The sequence below is a fragment of the Pituophis catenifer genome, unplaced genomic scaffold (assembly GCF_029215685.1).
Source record: "Pituophis catenifer annectens isolate HBS135680 unplaced genomic scaffold, rPitCat1.0.hap2 SCAF_6, whole genome shotgun sequence".
Lineage (NCBI taxonomy): Eukaryota > Metazoa > Chordata > Lepidosauria > Squamata > Colubridae > Pituophis > Pituophis catenifer.
In genome coordinates, this window is record NW_027256886.1 from 95,919,531 (window position 1) to 95,930,660 (window position 11,130).

Genomic DNA, 11,130 nt, shown 5'->3' on the forward strand with positions numbered 1-11,130 from the left:
ATTCACAGTTTGAACCAGTCTTCTTCAATTAAAAAAAATTGTTTGAACAGGCAATATAGGTATTCCTTGATTTACAATCATTTATTCAGTGAGGATTTGAAGTTATGGTAGTGTTCAAAATTAAGAAATTTAATTACAGCCATCGCTGCACCCCTGTGGTCATTTAACCAAAATTTGGGAGCTTGGCAGCCTATCTGCACTTACGACCACAGGGGCGCTTCAATTTCCCACCCACCAACCATCCCCCATCTATGCACTTTTGGTCCTCTGAATTCCATAGCTTTGCTTCTAAGCTGACTTTCACGGTCTTCTTGCTCTTACTGCTGACCAAGCATGCCTGGCCTGGCCCTTCATGAGGCAGCTGCTGGTCAAATAAGGTTTTCTTCCCAAGGTCACAAATGAAAGATGTGCTTCATGAAGGGCAAGGGCAGGCATCATCAGTGGAAGCAAGAAGGTGAAGTTCAGTGGCGATGGTGGAGCGCAGGGTGGCCAGGGCAACTGCAGGCTGGGCCGGCTGAGGTTTCCTGGGACAGCTGTGGCTTTGCACTATGCTGTTGGGGCAGCTGGGCTTCCTAGGTTGCTGAGTTTGCACTGTACAGCTGGGGCTTTGGGTTGCACTGCCAGGGCAGCTGAGACTTCCCAGGATGCTATAGCTTTAGACTGTATCCACAGAACTATAATTTGCATTTCATAAAAATTGGGATATAAATAAATAAATGCATAAATATATAAGAATTTTTCCTGTATTGTCCTTTGGTCAAACCCACCTCAAAGAATGAAAGAGTGCTCTATGAAGTACACTGAAGGAGCTGGGCAAGAGTAGCCTTGAGAAAGGATGGATATAATAGTGAAATAATCACTATTATAAAACTAATAATAGTTTTAAAAAACGCTTAACAGGAATTTTTTTAAAATTTTAGAAATGCAGGGCATAAGAGAAATAAATCAACAAAATATACGTTTAGATTCTGATCTTATGATTTGGTTGTAAAGACTAAGATATATAATGTTCGAAATATGGAACTATTATGGCTAAGTTACCTGGCATACAGCACAATGCACAGGTTTGAGTACAGCTTAAAAGTATTTAAATTCTCTTTGTTCCTACAATCCGGGATGGTCCAAGACCAGCTGAGATGTAGTGTAGCAGCCTTATCGCTATTGTGGATGTGGAGTTTGTTGTTGTTGTTGTTATAAATCGAGAAGTCGCACCTGCAGAGGACTCCCGGTCCTCCGGTCGCTCAGGGAGATTTCGGGCTGAGGCGAGGAGCAGGACCTCCCACGAAGCCCAGGACACTCGGAAGCACGAAATCGCCCGTCCCGCACGCAGCCAAGCCTCGCTTACGGCATTTCGTCAGAAGCCAGGAGTCCCGCAGCACACTCACCCATGACGGACAGGCCCCGGACACGTGGGAAAGGGAGGCAGGCCAGCTCCTCGCAGGTGCTCCCACCAAGAGCCGTCAGGAAAGGGGCAAGAGGGAAGACGCGGCCCCTTCCTGCACTCGCCGGCGAGAAGGGCCCTTTCGAAGACGGTCGGAGCCGACCGGCAGATGCAAACGTGAGCCCGGGCCGGCCGACTAGGAAGCCACCGCGGGGCCTCTCTCTTCGCCGACGGGCCGCCCGCGACAGGAACCAGCGCTCGGCCCAGGACTCACCACAACCAGCGGCCCCGGCAATGACCACTTCCGGTTCCTGGGCCGGCCGCTCCCCGGAAGTGCCCCTCCCAGTCCACTCTGCGATTCCTCCGAGCTGCCACGTCCTCACTCTATCAACGGCCCGCCCAAGAGGACGCACCATTAAGAAAAAACGGGAACAGGAAATGACGCCTGACCTTTTGCGGCCCCGTGATTGCTTGCTCGTTCCTGTTTCCGGTTTGTGTGTGCGGGGGGGGGGGGGAAACACGGGCTCGTGTTTTCTTGCTGTCTCCGCCAGAATCTCTTCACATGTGAATCGACGACGTAGATCGTTACGTCCGCAGTCCTCTCCGTAGCACGTTCAAAACGGGCGAATCAATTATGGGCCGCCGCTTTGACGCAGCGTAGCTTCTTACTCGGATTAGCTGCGTGGGCAAAATGTATAGAGGAGAGCCATCTGAAAGCTAAGCCGCGTTTGAAAAGCCGTTTTAAGTGGAGATGGCAGTCGTTGGTAGCTGTTGTCAGGGTTGTACCGTTAGCGTCAACTTCTGTTGTACAGGAATCAAAATCGGGAAATGCTCTTAAGAAGTCAAAGGTGTAATAACTACATCTTATTCCCAAAAAATCTGCCCTCCAACAAAACCCTAGGAAGTTAATACATGCTGGATTGGATACAAAGATACTGCAGCAGCTAAAGTCTAGTTCAGTCCAAGGTTTACTTGGAGAATTACATTAAAACAGTCAAGCGTTCACCATAGTATTCACTCTAGTCCTCCTTTTGCCCAAAATCCAGTCCTGCAGACTTAGTTGAGAAAAATGTAAAACTTCCAAGTTTTTCCCTACTGTTCTAAACTGCTAGGAGCCTTGTTCAATTGTTCTGCTCTTCTCAAATTCCTACTAATCCAGTGGGCAGTCATCTACAAACAGTGCAGTTCACAGTTTACCTTGAGGTAAAAACAAGCAGATCATTCACCATTATATTGAATAAAAAAATGATTCAAAACATGATCCAGAGGAATACCATTAGATAGATCCCAAAAACTGAAAATTGAATTCTGAATGGTAACTGGTTCATTTTCTGCTAAGAAAAGAAATTATCCTCCATAATAAACACCACCAAACTCCCCATTAATATAATTTACACAAAAACCCTCTTGCTATTCCACATCATGTGCTTTTTCATGCTGAAATTGGTATACAGTAATTATTTTTATGCATCTTGAACACAACGCCAGGTGGGACCAACAACAGCAAGCTAAAAAACTAGCCCATAGTCTGTTCTGCAGTCTTTCATCCCCTCTATGCTGTTCTATATAGATGATTCTTTTAATATGCTGCTGGTGATTTTAGTGGTGCTACAGAACTCGTTTCTCCTACTGTCAGTATCCTGTAAAGAACCGATTCAGTAAAGAAAAATTCCTTTATTTTTAATAATGTTTAGTTTATACTTAAAAGTTTGATATATTGCTTCAGTTTGTTTTATTACTGGTATTTTTAAATACTTCTGGTCTTTGGTGTCATCCTGATAATTTCCTAGAGTCCCCAGGCTTTTGCGTTTTAAGGGAAGATTGTCAAAAATATTTTGGAACTAAATTCCAATCTATCCCCACCCAGCACAACTGCTCATCTGCCTTTTATATGTTTCCCTATGTCCACATGTCTAAACAACCTATTTTAGCCTATTTTTACCAAGTCTAAGTTAGTGTTCCAATAACTTCCTCAATATCATGCCATTCCACAAAATTTGGAATTACAACCGCCATCATTTGTGACTCCCTATCAGGACTGCCTCTGATCAATTCCTAGGAAAGAAAACCCTTAACTCCAGAGAAAAGGTACTTTTACTAAGAAGAACTGAATGCAGAATGCAAGGTCTGAAGCAAACGTGCAAAAAGGACAAATTGAAAATCACCCCAGAGCCCACCACCCAATAGTCAGGCAGAGTCTAATCAATGTCCAGAAAGATGTTTTGGGAGTGTCTCTAGCCCAGGCGTTCTGCACTGCCTTCATGCATGCCATTCCCAGGACGGTTGGCCTTGAAGCTATGAAACAACCGAAGGTGGCCTCTCTCTCTTCCATGAATCTGATCCTCCTCATCAGTTCCCAGCATTTTCACTCACACCATCTACACGTTTCCCTTCCGAAAATGCCCATTGCTCCGTCCCTCCCCATTTCCATGGCAGCTGGCAGCAAGCTTGAAGGAAAGTGATAAAGCATCCACCGTAAAAGAAAAACCCGGAATATACCATATGAATTGAACTGATTGAAGTATTGAGCCCAGCAAACTTGCTTAAGAGATAATTTACATGGGGTCTTCAGAGTCTCTAGATTTTTATGATCAGTCCCTACCTTGAATGGCATTTTCACTCCCTCTAGAAAATGCCGCCAAGTAAGCAGAACGCACCATACCACATAGGCCTCCTCCCATGTCGCCCACCTCTGCTCAGTTTCGGTAAGTTTTTTAGAAGTGTATACACAACATTGTAGCGGGTCCTGGGCATTCTCTCATAATAACAGCCCCCACGGCTACATCTGCCTGAATTACAAAAGGAGCACTGGGTCAGGATGCTTTAGTACAGGCTCCACAGCAAACAGCCATCTGAGTTTTTCGAATGCTGCTTGGCATTCCATAGTCCGCTTAAGTGGTTGACTTGGCTTCACCTTTCCCTCACCCTTGGTTTTTAAAAGGTTGGTGATTGGTAATACAATCCTGGTGAATGAGGGGATGAACTGGCAGTAGAAATTAGCAAAGCCTTTTAAAAAAATCATAATTGTTTCCTGGTATGGGGAGGGGCCCACTCTTAACACTTCTCACACCTTTTCTGAGTCTATTTCTACCCCTTCATGGAATATGCAGTAACCCAGGTAATCAATCTTATCTTGGTGAAATTCATACTTGGAAAACTGCATACAATTTTGCCACTTGGAACCTTTTTAGAACTGCGCACACCAACTTCACATGTTCATCCATAGTCTCAGTATATATTAAAATATCAACCAAATACACCAAAACCCCTTTATATAAGTAGTCATGCAACACATCACAGAGGGCAGTTGAACACAGTTTTCCATTCATTGCCCTCCTTGATCCGAACTCAATAATAAGCCTCCAGCAAGTCTAATTTAGTAAGATTTTGCCTTTGGCTAAGTGCGCAAGCATATCATTGGGAAATGGGTAGACACTTTCCATGCATACTGTATTAAGTTCTCTATAGTCAACACATAAGCAAAGGGTCCCATTCTTTTTCTCCCGGAACAGCAATAAGGCTGCCACCCAAGATCTAGATGGTTGGATAAATCCATGCTTTATGTTTTTGTCTATGAGGTGAGAGTGTGTCGGAGCCTTTTTCACTAAACATGTCCTGTAAATCCCAGTACTCCCTGGGTATCCAGGGCTCACTTTTCAGGCTTTCCTACAATGTTTCCCCCAATTCCCTCTTTTCCTTGGCTTTCTTGTCTCTGGGTGCTGGAATCTCTACCCCTTTTTTGGCCATCTTTTGCCAGATTTGCAAGTTTACATAAGGGTTCCGTTTCTGAAGCCATGACAGTCCAAGCAGGAGGGGTCTCTCTATCTCTGACACCACTTTAAAATTTTGAGTCTCTGTGTTTTCCCATTCTCATTTACACTGGCTCAGTTATAAATGAGCTGTGCTCCTCCAGTCCTGTTCAGTTGGCAAAAAGTTATTGGCACCTTCAGCTGCTTAAGTCTCAGTCCCAACTTTTCCACCACCTCAAGGCTGACCACACACTTGGTGCAGCTCGAGTCCAGTAGAGCCAACATCCTCCTCTGGGTCCCTAATGAAGGCACTACTAGTTCCACAGAAATGGACATGGGGATTACATGTTGACTTACCAGGGGATCATTGTTGGAATCAGTTTCGCCCTCACCCAGGACAGTTGGATGTCCCGAGGACATGGACAGGATACTGGGGCGGCTGAACGCGACCACATGTTTATTGGACCCGTGTCCCTCCTGGTTGGTGCTGGCCTCCCGGGAGGTTACGCGAGGCTGGCTCCAGGGGATTATCAACGCTTCCTTGAGTGAGGGTGTCTTGCCATCCACCTTGAAAGAGGCTGTGGTGAGGCCCCTCCTCAAGAGGCCTGCTCTGGATCCGGCTGTTTTGGCTAACTATCATCCGGTCTCCAACCTTCCCTTCTTGGCGAAGGTTGTTGAGAGTGTGGTGCCGCGACAGCTTCCTGGGTACCTGGATGAAGCTGTCTATCTGGATCCGCTGCAGTCCGGCTTCAGGCCTGGGCATAGCATGGAAACGGCATTAGTCGCATTGGTGGATGATCTCTGGAGGGCTCGGGATAGGGGTTGTTCCTCTGTCCTGGTCCTGTTAGATCTCTCAGCGGCTTTTGATACTATCGACCATGGTATCCTGCTGCGCCGGTTGGAGGGGTTGGGAGTGGGGGGCACCGTTCTGCGGTGGTTCTCCTCCTATCTCTCCGACCGGTCACAGTTGGTGTTGGCAGGGGGGCAGAGATCGACCCCGAGGCGCCTTGTTTGTGGGGTGCCTCAGGGGTCGGTCCTCTCGCCCCTTCTGTTCAACATTTATGTGAAGCCGCTGGGTGAGATCATCCGTGGCTTTGGGGTGGAGTTCCATCAGTACGCTGATGATACAAAATTTGTCAAATTTGATGATTTGACAAAAAAAAAACTATAGAAGAAATGTAAGCAATGTTATAACAATAGTAATAGGTTAAAGTACATCTATACCAGTGGTGGGATTCAAATTTTTTTACTACCGGTTCTGTGGGTGTGGCTTGGTGGGCGTAGCCTGGCTTGGTGGGTGTAGCAGGGGAATGATACTGTAAAATCTCCATTCCCATTCCCACTCCACTCCAGGAGAAGGATACTGTAAAATCCCCATTTCCTCCCGATCAGCTGGGACTCGGGAGGCAGAGGATAGATGGGAGTGGGGCCAGTCAGAGGGGATATTTGCCGGTTCTCCAAACTACTCAAAATTTCTGCTACCAGTTCTCCAGAACTAGTCATAACCTGCTGAAACCCACCCCTACTTATAACAACTAACATCTCCACCCCAGGCCATCCCAACGATGCCCTTGAAGTGATGTCCCAGTGCCTGGAGGCCGTGCGGATCTGGATGGCTTCGACTCAACCCTTCCAAGACCGAGTGGCTGTGGCTTCCGGCGTCCCGATATAGCCAGCTGGTGCCATCACTGGCTTTTGGGGGTGAGTTATTGGCCCCCACGGATAGGGCTCGCAACTTGGGCGTCCTCCTGGATGCATGGCTGTCTTTAGAAGAGCATATGACGGCCGTGGCCAGGGGGGCTTTTTATCAGGTCCGCCTGATTCGCCAGTTGCGTCCCTTTCTGGATCGGGATTCCTTACGCACAGTCACTCAGGCGCTCGTCACTTCCCGCCTGGACTATTGCAATGCTCTCTACATGGGGCTCCCCTTGAGGAGTACCCGGAGGCTCCAACTGGTGCAGAATGCGGCCGCGCGGGGGATTATGGGAGCAAGGGGTCGCTCCAATGTGACACCTCTCCTGCGTGAGCTGCATTGGCTTCCAGTGGTCTTCCGGGTGCGCTTCAAGGTGTTGGTTACCACCTTTAAAGCACTCCATGGCATAGGACCTGGGTATTTGCGGGACTGTCTTCTGCCGCCGATAGCCTCCCACCGACCAGTACGCTCCCACAGAGTGGGACTCCTCAGGGTGCCGTCAGCCAGGCAATGTCGGCTGGTGACCCCCAGGGGCCTTCTCTGTGGCAGCTCCCGCCCTCTGGAACGATTTGCCCCCAGAGATAAGAAGGATATCGGATCTCCGGGTCTTTCACCACGCCCTGAAAACTTTTCTTTTCCATCAAGCAGGGCTGGCGTGAACCCCCCCCCTTTTTTTAGTTTTTTAGTTGTTTAGCTTTTAATCTGTCAATGGGTTTTAATTCGAATTGTTTTATAATTGGGCCAAAGTATATAATTCTTTTAATAATTTTAAATTTTGTATTGTTATGTGTTTTAGTTTTGGCTGTGCACCGCCCTGAGTCCACTAGGAGAAGGGCGGTATACAAATTGAATAAAATAAAATAAATAAATAATAAATTGATCAGGATGACTTCAGGCGATGTGCTTAGTTGACACACCAACTTTCAGAATTCTTGGGTGTAGGCCACTACTAGCCAACGACCTTGGGTAATGATCTTCAACTGGGTCTGGGCCAGTGGGTCCTCAAAATGCTTGTGGAAGGCTACCATGAAGTGATTGTAATTCCATAGCTTGGGGGTATCAATGTTATGGAGGGACACCATCCACTCGGCCACCGCACCCTCGAACCATGGTCATGCTCCTCACTCAGGCTGTTTCTGTCCCCAATTTAGCCCTATACTTCTGCAAGTAGTTCCAAACTTATGCCAGGAAAAAAACCAATTGTTTGGGGTCGCCCCCATACTTCACTCCCAACGCTGGAACTTTTGGGACTCGGTGTCTCTGAGGAATGGCCCCTGCAGGTGGATGGGCTTATGCAGCAGCAGCTAATGGCAGCAGTGATGCTGGAGCTGGAGCCAATCCAGACGGAGTAGGTGTCACTGTCACCATGGCTATCAGCGTGACAGCTCCATCCACAGCTTGGCTTGGGGAGCCTGAAAGGCCATCTTGAGCAAAAGTTTCCTGGGCTCTCCGATTTTTGATTGCTTCTTGCAACAGGTATGAGGCATGACATCCTCTGGATCTGAGTCAGGAGGGGGGACTTCACCTCTGTCCCTTTCATGCCACTCTTGCCTGTGGGAACATCTGCTTCCTTCGGTAAAATCACCAAGGTTCGATCCTCTGGCTCTTCTTTTCGTCCCACATCCAGTGACCACCTGGACTTGACACCTCTCCCTCGTTCATGCCAACTGCTATGGCTGAAATCAATTCCTGATCCAATAGGTATTGATTTCCATATGGAAATGTAAGCCCAGACTTGGTTGAGGAAATAGGCGAGTTTCCCTGGAGTCCCATCAAAGGTTGCCCCGAATCATGGGGGGGCCGCTGTTAGCGAGGCCTGTTGCTGAGCTGGTTGTTGTGCTTGTGCTGGGATTGCTCTGGCTGCTGGGCTGGAATTTGCTGTGGGACTGCGGCTGGTTGTTGGAGCTGCACAGATGGTTGGGGTGATACCGGCAGGGGTTCCGGAACCAGTGGCTGAAAGTGCGCCGGTTGATAGATGGGCGCGAACTGTAGGACTGGGACAGGCATCCATTGGCATTGCACCCATCCCTGGCCACGGTAAAATGCCCATCCAGGAGGAATCTGGTCTACCAGTGGTAGTCTGAATGCCAGCTGCTGGGATAGAGCACTTGGTCCCAGCAGGCCCAGTTGCAATCCTTGCAACATCACGCCGGGCTGGCTCAGGAAGCTTTGTTGCTGGGCCACTCTGATCCTGATGGCGGCTGTCACTCCAGTAGCCTGGGCCCGTTGTGGGAGGCTGTGGAGCGATCCACTGGGCACCAAATAAAAAGAGGCAGATGCCCTGCTCAGCTGCGCTGTGGCTTCTTGGCTCGGGAAAGTGAATGTAGGTTGAGCCGGGGTCCATTTGGGCTGCTCTGTTCCAAATGCTTGAGCAGGGCTGGTCATGCTGAGTTGATTAAACTGCTCTGGGAGACCAGCCAGTGACTGGGTGTGCGACGGTGGTGGAAATCCCCATTCTCTGGTGTGCTTGCATCATAGTTGGCTCGACATTCTCCATTCGAAGGTTGGGATCTGTCCTGCTTGGCATCGACCCAGTTGTGGTTCCGACAGTGCTGCTCCAGTGACTGCTTCCTGGAGCAGCATGGCTCCTGCAGCTTTGTCCCACAGGGTTACATCCAGTTGCGTGGTCCACTCAGATGCTGGCTCTTTGGGCCAGGCACCCAGCTGGCGTTCTCTTTTTGCGGCTTCCTCTGCTTCCACCACAGCTTGGGAAGGATCTTCCCTGAGTCGTCACACTGCTTTGGTTCGGGTTGACATTTGGGGCTCAGTACCCTGAACAGCATGCCAGTATGCGGGGAGTTGGTGAGATTTTTTAAGCAGATTCGGGTTAATGTCATGGTTCCAAGTAACATCCCAACGAAAGATAACTCCGAGGCTTGAGTTTCCTCAAAGTTCCATTTTATTAGAGATGTCATATCTGGGAAAACCCGAATCTGAAAGCTTCCAGGTTTTCCCCATCCAAGTGAAAGTTCAAGTCCCTGCCCAACACCCACAAGTCCACCACATTAGGGGTGAAATTTATTTACCTTCCCTACCGGTTCGGAAGTGCACGCACAGACCCTCAACGCATGCGCAAACCCTTCTGCACATGGGCAGAGGGTAAAAAACAGGTTACTTCCTGGTTAAAACCAGGAAGTAACGACAGCCAGGTGGGTGGGCGGAGCCTCGCGCTCCCGTTGCTACCGGTTCTCTGAATCACCCGTCGCCATCACCGAACCAGTAGCATTTCACCCCTGCATCACATGATCCAATCATCCACCGTCCAAACTGGAGATGCCTCCCAGTCATCCAACTCCAGGTGCCAGGGCAAGGTGTCCATGACTCTCTGAGAAAGAAATATTATTCTGACTATATGCCTCCGATACTCTATACAATCCCCCCTCCCATTTTCCCACAGTAGAAAATGTGGCAGGCCTGAAGGCCCAATACAAAAGATGGCTTACTGTACATACCATTTGTATGTACACTGAGCTTATTCATCAGAGACAAATTCCTTGTGTGTCCAATCACATTTGGCTAATAAATTATTCTGTTCTGTTCTGTCTTCTTTTGTATAAAATAATCTGCATCAAATCATCAGCATGAAGAATGCAGTAAGTATGGACCTACAGTTAGCAACTGAGGATGCAAACAAGGAAGAGGGAGGAAGAAAAAGGTAATCAATGGATGTTTTTGCTTTATACTTATCTTTTAATATTTATTTCTTCTGTTAAGAATTCTTTTTGTATGTGTGTGTTCAAGTCAGCATTGACTCCTGGCAACTGCCTGGATAAATCCTGCTATTTTCTTGGCAAGATTTCAGATGTATTCTGGGGTTCCATGGTTCCATGGGAGTTTCCCCGTACTGGGGGGAATGCAGCCTGTTTTCTATCAGCAGATTTTTATCTCTTATTTTTTTCCTAATAGGTTCTGAAAAAAATTAAAAATCCCCATTACCTTGAATGTTTACTCACAACAGTTTGAGGATGTGTATATATTAATATCCCAATAAAGACCAGTGCTTTACAATTGATAATGAGAACATAAGAATTACAAAAAGAGAGAAAGAGACCGGCATTTTCACAGGGTGCAAATGTTGCAGACCCATTCCTTGAAAAGAATCATGATATTTTTCATATATGATAGATGCCAGGTCTCTAAATGTTATTTAAGTAAGCAGTTCCTATGTTGTCACTGAGGGGGCTTTGGCATATCTTTTTTATTTGGTTTTTACTTTTACTGTACACTGCCGTCTCTCTGTGAAGAGATGGGCAGTTCAAAAATGAAATTAAATTAAATGAATAAAGAAATAAATAAAAAACTACTAT

The 11,130-nt window shown here is 47.4% G+C and overlaps 1 protein-coding gene across 3 annotated transcripts in view; it reads right to left on the reverse strand.

Moving 5' to 3' along the window:
• Window positions 1-1,650, reverse strand: part of SEC24C (SEC24 homolog C, COPII coat complex component) — a 44,075-nt gene extending 42,425 nt beyond the window's left edge. For all 3 annotated transcript variants that reach the window (XM_070946490.1, XM_070946489.1, XM_070946488.1), the window contains exon 1: window positions 1,386-1,650. The gene's annotated coding sequence lies outside the window, so the exon portion shown is untranslated. The remainder of the gene's footprint in view (window positions 1-1,385) is intronic.
• Window positions 1,651-11,130: the final 9,480 nt, after the last annotated feature.